The 16,023-nt window shown below is 39.4% G+C and overlaps 1 long non-coding RNA gene across 2 annotated transcripts in view; it reads left to right on the plus strand.

Annotated features, from left to right (window-relative positions):
* Nucleotides 1–16,023, plus strand: part of LOC149773131 (uncharacterized) — a 125,506-nt gene that overhangs the window by 96,148 nt on the left and 13,335 nt on the right. The window contains exon 1 of one of the 2 annotated variants that reach the window (XR_016417465.1): nucleotides 3,880–4,241. The exons of the other annotated variant lie outside the window; for it this stretch is intronic. This is a non-coding gene — a long non-coding RNA (uncharacterized LOC149773131). Of the gene's footprint in view, nucleotides 1–3,879; nucleotides 4,242–16,023 lie in introns of those variants that run through there. 2 annotated transcript variants of the gene reach the window in all.

Genomic DNA, 16,023 nt, shown 5'->3' on the forward strand with positions numbered 1-16,023 from the left:
TAATAATACGGTAGTTTTAGTCCCAGACATTGTGATCATCCATAAAATCAACAGTTTGGAGTAATGTCATATTCTCTGTTCTTGTGTCTTTCTGTACACGCTGTACCTCTATGTATCAATTCCACCACAATAGATAATTCAGTTTTCAATACTTGATTAATTAATTGAGTCTGTATGTAAAATCCCTAAGCACTCTCTTGATATCCTTGTATGGGTTCAAAGCAAAATATACAAAATGCATGGCCTTGTCTAATATTTTTCCTTTACGTAGAATGTCAGTCATATGACTGGACTGACTGGAAGAAGATCAATATGGGAGCCCACTTTACATGGCCTAATTATGTTTTCTACATGCGTTATTGCACTTAAAAAGCTATAATGCAATATCTAATTGCCTATTTTAGCTCACATAAATACATTTTCAGCAAATCAGATTGTATCTGAATATTTAAATTACCTTTTTCAATTTATTACTTTAAACTCATTACGAACTATACGTGATCTTTAGCTATACCACACACACACACCCGTTAAGCCTATTGGCAACACCAATAGCCCATATGTATTGTCAACCTTTCTAATGCATTCAGGTTGTGTGTTGTTTTTATCTCAGTTTTGGAATGTGCACGGGGATGTTTAGTAGAAATAAAGTTAAATAGGCATCAAATTTGCTCCTTTCCATGTATTATTATTTACTAATGCGGTTATCATTACAGGTAAACGCTAATATTGTTTGTTTTCAACGAGACACGTCTTTTTTATATTTTCTTTTGTACTCTCACTGCGCCAAAGCTGGTAAAAATCTATCATATTTAATCACTAGAATTTTGTTTACAGATAATTTGGTTTTCATTCCACATGTGATACTTTGATACAAGGGTTACGACTCTACACTTTGTATGTTTGTATTTGTATACAGAACACGTGATCAAGCAAAATAGTTAGAAATGCAGACGACAAGCGTCGTTTACGCCACGTAAAACCAAATTATAACGAGATCGCTGTCCTACAAGGTTCACTGCAAGGCTGCAAGGTGATACCTTTTGCCATCTGCTTTTCAGACAGTTGACATTAATTTATTTCTGAGTTCGTGGGCTGCTTCATATCATCACTTAACCTTTCTGATTTGTATTGTTTGCCCATATGTATGCCTTTTATTACTGATTTGTATTGTTTGCCCATATTTATGCCTTTTACTACTGATTTCGATCGCGGAGTGTATTTTAGCTGTTTTTATTATGTAGCGACAGCTACAGACAACAAACTGTCGCTCATTAAAACTTATTTTAATAGCTGGTAAAAGCCGAGTTGTCGAAAGTTCGTGTTGAAATCCAACGGTATATGCCCAGAACAGGTAATAAGCTGTAAACACTATAAATTACCTGTATCAGCATGCTAGCATATAAATAGAACGATAGTAGGGCCCATATACCCATTTTCAAAAATCTAACCCATGCTGCACCATTAAATTCAGTAAGATATAAGATAGACAGACGGTGTTAAGAACAATACTTTGTCCTTGTAGAGGGAAATATTAACAGCTAATGCCAAAGTATATTGTGTCTGCTTCTGTCAAAATACTACATTATAATTTTGCTGCAGACCCTAGTGAATGAAATAGTATAAGCTATTGTTGACATGTTTACTAAAACATATCTATACTACATCTCAAAACAATAAATCATTCACTCGTAAAGTCACAAGAGCTGGAATCATCACCCAATAGTCTGGCAAGAAGCCAGAAACTAAATCCTGTGTATGCCATTTTTATTTACTTCTTACAGACCTGGCAGACGACACTGACCTTGAAAGTAAATTTTAATGATGTTTAAACATACCCAATTCCACCCTCGGTGCTGTGTCTCCGAGACACCTGAGTTTTGACACATGAACGTTGGTACACCTCAGGTGACGAGAGCCTATTTGGCTGGTCTGGTGAATTTTAATTTAATGTTTATTGCTGTCGTATCCTTGTTCTGGATTTAAAAGCACAAGTGAGCGGCCTGGCATTGTCACAAATATAAATGTGAAATCTGAACTTGTGCAAAGATATTAAGGTTTAATGTCATTTTAACAGAATGCAACTCTTCAATCTAGTTTCTTATTTGAAAGTGTATGGCCACCCTCGCAGTTGTAAAGTTAGGAATATATTTCTTTTGATCTTTTGGATATCACCAAAATAACTTATGTTTTCGCTCCAAGTTAAGTCCAAAATGCATGACATGATGGCTGACATTCTCTTCTGACTTAAATTTGATAAATTTAATGTTTCAGATTGATAACTAATTTTAAGACTCATGTTCGTGAAATTCAGGTCAGATCTAAACATTTTAACCATACGTGTTTCAGTCTCCGTCTGCAACAAATCAATAAATATCCTTCCGATCACGCTTTCGTATCTTTGTTGAGAGCGTCCGCCTCGGGTACGGGAGATAGCGGGTTCGAACCCTGGCCTAATCATACCAAAGACTTATAAAAATGGTACTAACAGCTGCTTCGCTAGGCGCTCATCATTAAGATGTTAGTGTTAGGACTGGTCGGCCTGGTGTCAGGATAATATGACTGGGTGAGACATCATGCTACATGTCTGTGGCATGATGCCCCAGTGCTAGACATCACTATAAACTGCCACACTGCAGACATTGTAGTGATATGACTGAAATATTGCTAAAGATACGTTTAAATTCCAGATCACATATCATTTTTGGAGATAACTCTGACACTGAATGCAATTTCGTGTATTGAAGCTGGTCCAATTAGAATGTTGCAGTTGAAATTTCAATGTCGTATGTTGAGAAATCCCAAAAAAGTTAATTTTCAACCACTACTGTTAATTCAACAGATACAATTCTAAAATCTCGACCTAGGAAATGGAACTTTAAGCATAAGCATTCTTGATACTATACGTGAAACTGGAATTCTAAACATATGCCATTAAAATTTCAACGGCAACGTTCTGACTGGACCAGCTTTTGTCCGCTTCGGCGCCTATAGTTGTACATTGCTGACTTCAAAAGAAAGTCAGAAACCTCAAGAAGTTATGTATCCAAACTGCGGAGGGAGCCGGATGAATGCAGATCGCTGTTATACAGAATTAGGAATATGATAAGAAAGTTAAAAATGGGTGTTCTTACATCAGGACAACGTCGTTGTTCAGGGTCTATGAAAAGAAAAGGTCAATCACCCCAGCCTCTTAATGTTTTTTGTTATTTGTGCGCCCATAACAGACTCTAAGCCAAAATATCCCTCTCTCACACACACGCACACGCACAAACACATATCACGTACCGTATATACTCGCATAAGTCTGACCAAACTGCAAGGCAAAATGTCTGAGGAAATACGATTAAAATGTTATCATTAATGTTTTACTAATGACTTGAGTCTAGGTTAGATTTTAAAAAATCTATATATTCATTTATTCTTTTTATCTTCATGAAAAAATGATTTAATATTGTTTTATTTTTACGATGGTAGTGTTTTTAATATTGTTTTATATTCACGAAGGTAGCGTTTTTAATATTGTTTTATATTCACGAAGGTAATGTTTTAAATATTGTTTATATTACGAAGATAGCATTTTAATATTATTGTATGTGCACGAAGGTAATGTTTTTAATATTGTTTTATATTTGCAAAGGTAATCATTTTAATGTTTTATCTTCAAGAAGATAATAATTTTGATATTGTGTTAAATTTAAAGGTTAATATTTTAATATTTTTGCTATTTATGAAGGTAATCATTTTAATATTATTTTCTATTCCCGAAGGTAATGTTTTAATATTGTTTTATTTTTATGAAGGTAATAATTTGATGTTTTATATTCATGAACGTAATGGTATTGATATTGTTTTAACATGATAGGACTCTCTTCTTTACTTTTTGTATGATGTTCATTTGTGTGTTCTTTCTTCACACGTTCTGAATCATACATTTATGTTATTATATTTTTAGATATTTCAAATCATGTATCAAAATATACGTGTTTCCAGCTCATGCAAATAACTGAAAACCTTTTCAGAGCGTGCGGTCACCCGTAGCTTTCGGTGACACTGAAACTGATTTCAAACCGCTTTTCTATGTATTGTCCTTCATCTGTTTATAGCCGAAACTCGGTGAGTTGATAACATTTGTTTCGCTCCCATCAATTCAGTGCTTTGTGTCACACCGAATCCGGATGAACGAAGAAATCAATGTTCCAGAAATTTCTGGAAAGATAGAGTGGAGTGTTTGTGTCGAGGTAAGAAGTCGTCGTTCTGGAAAGTTCTTGTTTTTTGAAAAAGTGGGAGTTAAAATGCGTCAGCTAGGTCAGATCCTCGTCATATGGGTTCCGACTGCTGACTCAGAAATAACCAATAATTAGCACATATAATAATAAAATGAATTTGTTTTTTAAAAAAGGGGATGGGGCGGACAGTATATGTCGGTCCTAGGAATAGTTATTCAGCAGGCTCCTATGAATTACATGTTGTGACGGTTGTGGGAGCCCGGCATTTTGTCGTAGTTGTCCTATCCTGTCCGCGGCTGGGGGTGGGATGGTAGTGGGGGAATAATCTGTAACATACACAATATTAATAGATAGATCCATGTTATATTTAAGTAATATGAAGTAATTAACGGAAAAAATCGTGAATGCTTCCACTAACCTGGTTTATAACGAAAGGAACATGTAACAAATTTAAGTACTTCACAATGATTCACTGATACCATTTAAGTTGCGATACATTAAGGTGAAATACATTTTGGATACAGGATTGATGCGCACGAAATTCATCTAATTAATTTAATCGTGACCTAAAATGTTGCTTATGTGGGCATGGAAGAAGACACCAAATAAATGTGTATTGCCACAGAAATTGGAGGACCTACCTCCTCTTCAAGATAAGGGGAGCGTGTGAGGAAGTAGAATGTGCACACAGTTCTTGTTGTACCGTTTATTACATGATAATACACATGTGACATGTATTGATTTCATCGTATATACGAGCTAATGGAAATAGCTTTATTCCGGTATCACATAAAAGATGAGTATATTATAATATATCATTACCAAAATATGTGTGTGTAAGTATATGCATGCATTTATCATTTTGTTTGAATTAAAAAAGCTGAAAATCGCATTTTAGATATTGCTAATATTTCGAGCGTAAAATGGAGTTTCGTTACCTTTGAACAGCAAACGTACATGGCTAAAAACGTTCAACATTTCTGTCTGTAATTAAAAATATTTCAGAATCTCCAACCTTAGCTAAGCAAACAGTTTAATAACAAATACTGATACTTTAAGGTAGGAGTTATTTTACAATTTAAGATAACAATTATTGTAGTTCAGTTATGAAATTAAAATTAGTGATTGGTTTTGTTTGGTGTTTTAATTATATATATATATATATATATATATATATATATATATATATATATATATATATATATATATATATATATATATATATATAGTGTGTGTGTGTGTGTAAATATATGCATGCATATATCATTGTCAAAATACATGTTTAAATATAAGCATACATTAGTGACAAAATATGTGTAAGTATATACATGCATATTTTTGTGTCAGCACTAGAAAGAAATGCATGTAGTGACGATGAAACAACATGTAAGATAATATACCATCTTTACTGTACTAGAGTTGTAAGTTTCAGGTATTAGACTACAGCCTTGTTTATTATGTGAATAACTTTTACCCACGATGCAGCTGGAAGTCAAATTGAAACCAAGAAGAAGAAAAAATTCGAAAGGTATATAGACGATGTACCAAATATACTTTTTCAGTCATTGGTCAATCACTCTTCGCCGTAGCAATAACATAAGAACATGTTCTCTATGGCAGTCGATCACGCAGGACTACCGTACAGAATCGTTATCACCAGCTTCATTGAATTTACATTTCAATCAATCTGAAATTCTGTTGAATGACATGGATGTTTTTGGACGAAGCAGATCCAGTATGGGTTTTGACTTATTTCAGGAGACACTACCATGGAAACATCTAAACTGACGAGGGTGATAATATTGGGACAGGAAAATAAAATATGACTGAAACGTTGTTTCTGACTGCGCCATCTGATTGTGTCATTTTAATTGTGTACATGCTAGTGCCTTAGACCACTGGGCTACCCGCCCCCCCCCCCCCCGAAAGGGTTCCACAACTGTACATTACACTTTCGTTGCAATTTGGAACAAAGTTCTGAAGAAGCTATTTACATGCTCAAAATTGATAGTAATCGGTACGGACCACCACCACCACCATCATCACCATTATCATCATCATCAACTCGTCACCAAAAGTGTGCGGGTTCGATTTCCACGATCGCATCAGCCTTTACACGACCTTGAGAATGACAATTTACTTGCACGATATAACCTTTAAGCTGTTTATGTGGGGTAAAACACCAAACAAAACCAATCACTAATTTTAATTTCATAACTGAACTACAATAATTGTTATCTTAAATTGTAAAATATCTCCTACCTTAAAGTATCAGCATTCTTTATTAAACTGTTTGCTTAGCTAAGGTTGGAGATTCTGAAATATTTTAAATGACAGCGAAAAAATGTTGACCGTTTTTAGCCATGTACGTTTGCTGTTCAAAGGTAACGAAGCTCCATTTTACGCTCGAAATATTAGCAATATCTAAAATGCGATTTTCAGCTTTTTTAATTCGAACAAAATGTTTATTTCAAAATTTTCAACATCATACAGAAAAAACAAAAGCAAAAACAAGGAAACATTGAGCTACAAAACTTCAAATAATTTTAGGTATAATGGAAGTATTTAGGTATAATGGAATTATTTAGGTATCATGGAAGTATATAGCTACATTGGAAGTATTTAGGTATAATGGAAGTATTTAGGTATAATGGAAGTATTTAGGTATCATGGAAGTATATAGGTACATTAGTAGTGAATGGGGTCACCATAGGGTCTATGGGAATTAGCATTAAAAAACACCCTGGGTCGATATAGGGTCTATGTAAATTTAACATGGACAAAATCCCTGGGTCGATATAGGGTCTATGAGGAATTAGCATTACAGACCTCTCTGGGTCTGTATAGGGTCTATGTAAATTTAACATTAATCACCCTGGGTCTGTATAGGGTCTATGTAAATTTAACATGGACCAAAAACCCCTGGGTCTTTATAGGGTCTATGTAAAATTGAAACAGGGAGGGTCTCTATTTTTTTAAAAAAAAAAAATAAAATAAAATAAAATAAAATAAAAAGGGGTAGGCAATTCAAAGGCTATCTCTTTTCGAGAAATATGGCTGGCCCTGAAAAGGGCCTTTGGGTTTTCTTCTGCTTCTAATTTCTTCTTTTCCTCCACCAACTTCTTATTTTATCTCCAACACTCTTTCTCTTCTTTTTTTTCTCCTCCCCTTCTTTCTTCTCTTCCTCCTCTTCTTCTTTCTTCCTCTTTTCATTTTCTTCTTCTTTTTCAATTTTTTCATTCCATGTTCTTATTCTTATCTTTTCCTCTTCATCCTCCTTCTCCTCCTTTATTTCCTTCATCACACCACTAATCTTGTCCTTTGCTTTTCTTAAATTGTTAATTTCCATCTTTACACGATGGGGACTATAGGAATAATGGTCTTCAACCAGTCTTATTAGCATCTGTTCCATTATTCCTAAGTTGTCTAAAACGTCTTGCAAGGTTTGAATTTTGTCCATTTGGTTTGACGCCATCTTCTTTTTATTCTTTGCAGAATGGTTTGAACGACGAACACTGTGGGTTCTTATAGTGAAAGCGCGAACGTGAAGGAAAACATCCCCCTAAAAACATAAAATGGATCTTACCTAGATCATGACCCAACAACGCGCGTACGTGAAGGAAAACATCCCCCTACTTTTTTCATATAATATAACCCTAACTATACTCTTCACATACGCTAAGAAACCCATAATCTACTATTCACACAAACATACCTCAGCTCTTACAAACACAAACACACAAACACACTAACACATACACTTCCACTATTAATAAAGAGTTAGTGTTTATTTTCACACTACTCTACCTACACACATTGGCAAATGGATCGTTATTTCTTTTCTAGAGTATTGGGTAGCCCTGAAAAGGGCTGTTTTTTAACTTCAGAGACCCCTGGTTAATGGTGGCACCTTCCGGGTCTGGCACCACAGACACAACGTCTACTCCAATCATTAGTCCAATTCACAGGACTTGTTTGGAGAGCAGACGGGGGGTGAGTGGCTTCACTATCCCACTCCTCCGTTTGCGGAATAGTGAACACTTCTTCTTCCCTCTGTCTTCGTTGTGATTGTGGTTCAGCTACAGGCTGGAGAGATGTCCTTGCCTCAGGTGTCACCTTGCACACAGGGTTCATCATAGGGTGACACCTGATCTCTCTCTTTCTTTCATTCTCTTCTTTCATTTTTCTCTCCTCCTCCTCCTGTTCTATTCTCACTTCTTCCACAAGGGCCTCCGCAGTCAGCTCGTTCAGTAGGTATCTGGCATACTCCAGATGCATCTGAAGTTCCATCAATTTAGTCAGTCTGCTGCTCATTTTTTACTGTTGATCAATCAACAAGGGTAGCTGGACTGCCGAATGAGTTTCAATTTATACTGAAAGCGCGGACGTGAAGGAAAACATCCCCTAAAAACATAAAATTCATCTTACCTAGATCATGATCCAGAACAACGCGCGGACCTAAAAGAAACACTCGCTCACTTTTTTATGCTACCCATCACTTCAATAGACTATCCACATACGCAAAGCAATCCAATCTAACCCAAAATCTACACCTCAAACAGCCCCCCCCCCAAAAAAAACAAACATCATTTTAATCTACTATCCACACCAATCTACTTTATCACTTACAAACACAATCACACAAACACACAAACACATACCCTCACATTTTTTAAGAAAGAGTTAGTGTTTATTTTCACACTACTCTACCTACACACATTGGCAAATTGATGGTTATTTCTTTTCTAGAGTATTGGTTAGCCCTGAAAAGGGCTGTTTTTTTGTTTTGCTATGGCATTCTTTTTTTAGTTTCTAAGAATGCGATGTCCTCTGAGGATAGACTTTCTGGCGATAGGTCTGCTTCTTCGGAAAGAGAAGAAGAATTCTTTGGTGTCGATACGACAATCGACAAAGCCTCTGTCAGCTTCAGGTTGCTGCTGCTGCTGTTGTTGCTGCTGTTGCTGCTGTCTCTGAAGTCTGTACTTCTCTGTCCATTCTTCTTTCTCCCTGTTCATTTCTTCTCTGAAGAGCTCTTCTATCAGGTCTTCAGTGATTTTTAACATTCTCACATTCTCTATTTCTTCTGGCTTCGGTATCAGACTGTGTCTGACCCTATGCAGATTCACGTAGGCTTCGTTGAGCTTAGCTAGTTTGGAGCACATCTTCTTAGGAGGATGAGTCGACAATGGATGGCTAGACTGGGAACAACCCGGTTCTTAAAGTTAAAGCGCGGACGTGAAGGAAAACATCCCCACACGGTTTTCGAGCCGCAACGTTCAGTGAGTGTCATGAGAGGGATAGTAAGAAATGAAAGAGCATCAATCCAACATTCTTATAGCTAAACAAAAGACAAAGGCATTTTTTTCTAAACACAACATTTTTTATTCAAAAATCACTTAACACTAAACAACAACATTTCTAACATTTTTTAACAATAATCCAATACTATAACATCAAACAATCTTTTTCAAATCACAAACATTTTTTTCTCAATTCACAATCTACTTTGAACAGGGCTGACAACGTTGGGAATGAAATTGTGATTTCCACTGTTGGAAATCATTAGGCCATTGATGGACACTACGTTTCCTAGCTTGAGACAAAAGATAAGCATAATGGTCACAAAACCATCGATCTACTTTCACATCGTTTCTAGCAGAAGAACGAGGATCGAAATGAGTCACTAAATGTTCTAAGGAATAGCCCAGGCTGCGATGATGCAGAAAATACACACAGTACTGTCCACACACCAAAGAATCTGTGCCTTGTAATTTCACGTTATTGAATCGGGTGGTTTGAGCATTTCTTCTCATAAAGTCGATGATATCGTCTTCCAAAGGGGGCAATCCGTACGAATCGAAATATTCCACACATCCTTCTTGAGGAAAGTAGACGACTACCCAGTGGGTTCCTGGGAGATGACTGTCGTCCGTGTTGATCACGTAAGCTTGATGGTCTTTAGGTTTGCGATGAGGGAGTTCATCTTTAGCACAGACGACAGGATTCCAAGAAGCCGTATACGAACTGTGGTTCAAAAGGTAATAAAGTTCCCAGGTATCCATTGTTTTGTGTTTTTTTCTTCTTCTTCACAGGTAATAATAAGTCGTCAATTCGATCCTGACTTTTTGCTTGAAAATGTCTGACGAATAAACGGTTATTCGTTCTGTTTCCTCACTCTGATTCAGGAGAGCTTCGATACGATGGATCTCTTGAGTGGTTAATGGTGGACAAGAATGTTCACGCAAGTCTTTATACCACTGGTGCAACACGTCTTTGTTCGAGATGAGACTCCAAGCTTCGTCCAGATACTCGTCCAATTTTTCTTCTTGGCTCAACATTAGGCATTTATCGTGTTGAATTTGACTGGGATGATCGTTTTGACATCCATAGCAATTTTTCTTGATCAATTCCGTCATTTTGTCAACCAAGTGTTTGGCAAAACAGGAGACTAAATGGGCTTCTTGTTCTGGCCATCTCGATTTCATCATGATCACTTCTTCTTTTTCCACGGTCTCCTCACATTCCATCTTTAAAGTTTCTCCACTAGATAAAGAGGGATAACAGTCTTCCATGGCTTCTAATAATCTAGAATGACTTCTCTCAAACTCTTGATTTCTATGGTATTATCGAATTCTGCATACAGGATGACGTTCACTGTCTTGTCCAGTTTATTTGCAAACTGAAGTTCCACACGAATCTGGCCTGATTTAATAGGGTGGAAATGTCCCTCGTCGCTGCCTTGGTCTGGAGTGAAATCGAAAGCCCACAAAGCATAGCCTCCTGCATAATCCTCGTACTCAATGCCGTGACTGGTGTTGGTTCCTAACTGGCCGGTGGCTTCGTACAGGGACAAGTACGACCTCAAGTAATTGTTCTTTGTGGGATCAAAGTCAGGTTCGAAAGGTCGGGTACACAAGGTCTTGCCATCGCGACTGACTTCGATTTTCTTCACGTTGAAATGTTGAAAGTGGAAAGGATTTTCATCGAAGGCTCCGTTGAAGGCTGAATTTAAGACCATACCAAGGATTAAACGCTTGGGTAACTGTCCTTGAAACAGATGATCTTCGGTTATGGATTGAAGGTTAGCGGGAATGGTGAACGTTTTCACTTCCACGCGTCGGATGGGATACTTGGCGGTCGTTCTGCTCAACGTTTGACTGATGTCGTTACCCACTTTGGGTAACACTTCTACGCGTCGTACGTAGAGTTTGGCCTCTTCGATTTTGCTTTTAGGAGCCTTAGCAGCCTCAGCCAACAAATGGAAAGCGGCACTGCTGCGATTCAGTCTCAAGCGGACATTCACCCCGTTCAGCAAATATTTCTCTTGCAACCACATGTCCAAATGCAAACGATCCATCAGTTCTAAACTCCTCTTGTTTAAGATTTTGCTTGCTCTTGCCTCAAAGCCGGGATTGGTTCCATCTGTTGTGTCGAACTTGGTCGCTGTGTCAGGTACCCACAGCACACAGGCATTGAGATGACTATCCTTGGCATCTATTCCGTACGTCAAGAGATTTTCCAGGTAGGCACGGTAAGGGTATGTATCCATGCTGCTGCTGACCAGTTTGTTATTCAAGTACAAATCCACTGAGCTGAACAAGGAATGCATGAAATTGTTGACGGGAGCTATATTCTCAGCGTCATCTACTGCACCATTATCCTTATCTAGAACTTGGACTTTCAAGTACAAGTAACTGCTATTCAGATCGATGTAATCTTCGGGCTGTCCCTTGATTTCAAACTCGATGGGAGCGGAATCGGTCAATGAGGAGACAGGATGAAATTCCACCCATTGGGATTCTTGCATCGTCATCATGGTGGGGGGCATGGCAAACAGATCCAGTTCCGTCTTGGAACAGGCGCAAGACTCTCGGTGCATCATTTTGTTTTGTGTTTCAATAATCGAAAACGTCTAAGTCTCGAACGGTTCTTCTTTTCTTGGCCTTTCTCGCTTGAAGTCTGGTGAAAGGGTGTTTTCTTCTTCGTCGTCTCTTTCTGCCTTGTCCTTGCTGAATGCTTGACTCGGTAGCGTGCAGGGCATTTATAGGTGTGTCTCGTCGACCCAAAATGTCTTTGCCCGTTTGCAGCAAGACATTTTTACCTGCCCTCATGAAGGCTTCTTTAGGGTTTTGTTTGTCGATGATGACATTTTGGAGAAATTCTTTGCCTTGCGTCAGTGCCGCATCTTTCAAGGCGTGCAATCCTCGTGTCACCATCGGTTTCAACACCGGGGCCACCGAACGAAAGGCCGATTTTAACATGTCTCCTAAACCGTGTCCTCGCTGTCGAGCCACCCCTTGGTACACTGGATACATGACTTGCTTACGAATCGTGAGAGAACCGTTTTCGAAAATGGAGTTTCACCGTGACTTTTCCTTTGGTGAATGGAATATTTTGTCCCAAATCTCCTTTTATAGCAATGTTGACCGTGTCCAAATAAGACTTGCTGACAGGCAAATAGTGAGGATGGACAAATTCGCGGTGGATGTGGTAAGTGTTTCCACCTTCCTCGTCAGTGACCGTGGCAGAATTTACTTTGAAAGGAATGACACGTAGTAACGGTACGGAGGTGTGTCCCACCACGTTGTACTCCACCACATCGGAGTACACGAAGATCAAATTCAGTCCTTGGTTCAGTTCTACCGGGTAACGAAAATACCTTGCAAAATGCCCGTCGTTGTCAATCTCTGCCATTTTAATCTTTTTGGTGTCCTTATCCGTGACCATTTTGAGGTCTCCACCCAAAATGTCATACAATCCAGGGCAAAATTTAATACGTATACTTTTTTCGTCACTTTCAAATCTGATGAGTAGACGGTGAGACTGTTTGTGGTACTCGATGGTGACACGTTTTTTTGCATTGGTCAGAACTTTGTCAAAGGTTGCATAGAATTTGTCAGCGATGGCTTCCACCAGATGTTGACCACTAAAATAATGGCCTGGGTTAATTTTAAAGTGATAAACGAAAAGAGGAGGAGGAGAAGAAGAGTCACTGCTGCGGGATAATAGCTCCTTTGCAGAATGTGAGTTATGTTGAGGACTGCCCGTCATCTTTTGCTGAAGTGCTGGGTCCAAAATTTCGACGTCAAAAGTGTTCTGAGTTTCAGTGATGTTTTGGATTTGTGTTGGGTGAATCATTTCTACTAAAGCCACTTCCCAATGGGCTTCGTGATCTAAGGGGATGGCCTGAGGTAATTTGGCCGTGTAACAGCACAACGTGTTGTGGGGAAACACCTCCATGGAACTGTCACTGGGTAAAGTTAAGTAAAATTGGTTTTGGTGACTCATAATTCCAGAGTTCTGTGGTTGTCCGAGGGAATATTACTGGACGTCAGAGGTGTGTCTCCGCCCAAAATGGGGTTCTGATTGTGATTGGAGTGGTGACTGGCACTGGCACTGGACACAACGTTCCCGTTCGAGGAGAATTTCAGGGAGGGATTGGGAAGCAGGTAACCGATGCAACTGCTCAATAAAATGGTCCACAATTGTTTGTCTCCTTGTTGCAAACTCAAATTGGCGATGGCTGCCCCGATGACAAAATACACCACGAAGATTTGGCAGAAAAAGACGATTTGCGTTTTAGGCACACGTTCTCCACACCACACCCACAAGGGTTGTTTTTGTAAATCTTGCACAGAAGAACTAGGGGAAGAAGGAGTGGTCGACGTAGCTGCGTCTGCTGTGTGAAAGGACATGATGGTCACTTCTTCTTTCTATAGTCGATGACTTGCGAAGCGTCGATCCAAGAATCGAAACTGGGTGGATATCCTTTCCAACGTACTTTGACTTCTTTGACACGTCGTTTGCCCACTTTACGGGTTCTGCGTTCGAGAATGCTTTCGATGTCGTACACGTCGTCTTCTTTTTTGGTGACACGTTGTAACTCGGGCAAATAAAACGTTCCTTTGAGTACTTCTCCGTTCATGTCTTCCAATTTATAGACGGCAGGATGACGGCAATGCACTCGTCCAGTGACGCGAAACAATTCGGTCGTCCAGTTAGGTAAGTAACCTTTGTCGAAAGTGCGTTTGGTTTTGCCAATGCGCACCCAATCTCCTACGGTCAACTCTCCACTTTTCTTGGGGACAGCCCTCGTCGGGGACGTACCGAACAGACGCTCAAACACCAGCACTTCGTTGTCGGGAGTCACGTCTTGCGGGGCACGTCCGATGCTTCGATGGTAAGATTGGTTGTACGCTTGCACCAGGTGCGGTAAGATGTCGATGTACTTCAGAGTGTGGTGATGCGTAAAATATTTCCACATGCGTTCTTTCAAAGTGCGTTGAAAACGTTCCACGATGCTGGCTTTGGTTTCGGGATTCTCGGTGGTAAAAAAATGAATGTCACGTTTCTTTAATTCTTTTTGGAAAGCTTGGTTCAGAAATTCGGTGCCTTTGTCCGTTTGCCATCGAAGAGGGCGACGACCGCTTTGTTTCAACACCCGTTGCAGGGCTCGCACTAACTCGCTGCTCGATTTGGAAGTCAAGGGCACGACCCAGGCAAATTTGGAAAAGACGTCGATGACACAAAACAAATATTTGTAACCACGATTGTAGCTGGCCAAATGAGAGACATCGGCTAAATCGGCTTGCCATTGATGATCGATGCCTTCCACTCGGGTGCGACTTCTGGCAAACTTGCGTCGAATGGGTTTGTGCAAAGTGTAGGTAGCTTGTTCTTGTAACCATCGTTGCACTTGAGGTAAACGGAGACTTTTCAGTCGCGTTTTGGCAGCACGATACAATTTTTGAACTCCTGCGTAACCTGCAGGATGCGAGGGATCGTAGTAAATGCTAGCTAAGACTTTTTCCATTTTTTTGTGTTGGTGTGTTAATAAGGTACCCACTCTTGGAAGAGGCTACTCTTTTTCTCTTGGGGTATTTTCTTGGATTGCAAGGCTTTGCGTGTGCGGCCAGCAATAGGTGTCGAAGAGGAGGAGGATGTCTGAGCGGGGGATATCGGTTCTTGTTTCACTTCTGTCTTCACTTCTGTCTTCACCTTCTTTTTCTCTTGTGAGGAAGAAGGGGTGGCCATCATCTTTTTAATCCATCCAATTCTGGAGGTAGGTGGTGTTGTTAACTTGCGTACTTTTTCTGGTGGAGTTTGAAACCCTTCTTCTTCTTCTTCTTTTCCTTTTTCTGTCTTGGTCACGGGTACTGGTGGTACTGGTACTGGTGATGGTGCTGGACTTTTCATCAAGGTCTTAAAATCTTTCAAAGTGGGTAGAGCTGTTTCGTCTAAAGCTTTCTGGTGAAAGAGTTGTATTCGTTGCAAGAGTTGACCGTACTTTTGCGATTTTTCTGTTTCGGACAAATCTTGGCGATCCATCAAGGATTGCAATTCGTGTTGTAACTGGGACATCTCGCTCAAATTGGGATTGGGAGGTAAATGCGGGGTGCGTTGTTCTTGCCACCGATGGTATTCCATCCATCGTTTGTAAGGCACTAAAGCTAGTTTTCGTCCTTCCATGGGGTTGTCAGGGGTCAATTCTGAGATCTTGGGACTTCCGAGGGCCTTTTTATCTTGCTCCCACCAGTCCTCCCAACATGGTTCCCAAGACTCCTTTCAGTATGGGGCCTAACAAGAGAGGTAAAATGCCTCCACGTTGGACCAACATCTTCTTTTTTTGACGAATGGGAATTTTCTTTTGAACCATTTTCCGAAGAACGTGACGATGTTTGCCTAAGCATTGTTTCTGGTGTTTGGACAAAGGGATCGTGCCTTTCAAAACGTTCAAACAACATTCGCATACGGTATCGATGACCTCTTTGGAGGCCGTTTGAATGAGTTTTTT

Source organism: Sinohyriopsis cumingii, unplaced genomic scaffold (genome assembly GCF_028554795.1).
Source record: "Sinohyriopsis cumingii isolate HCF-2022 unplaced genomic scaffold, ASM2855479v2 utg000881l, whole genome shotgun sequence".
Lineage (NCBI taxonomy): Eukaryota > Metazoa > Mollusca > Bivalvia > Unionida > Unionidae > Sinohyriopsis > Sinohyriopsis cumingii.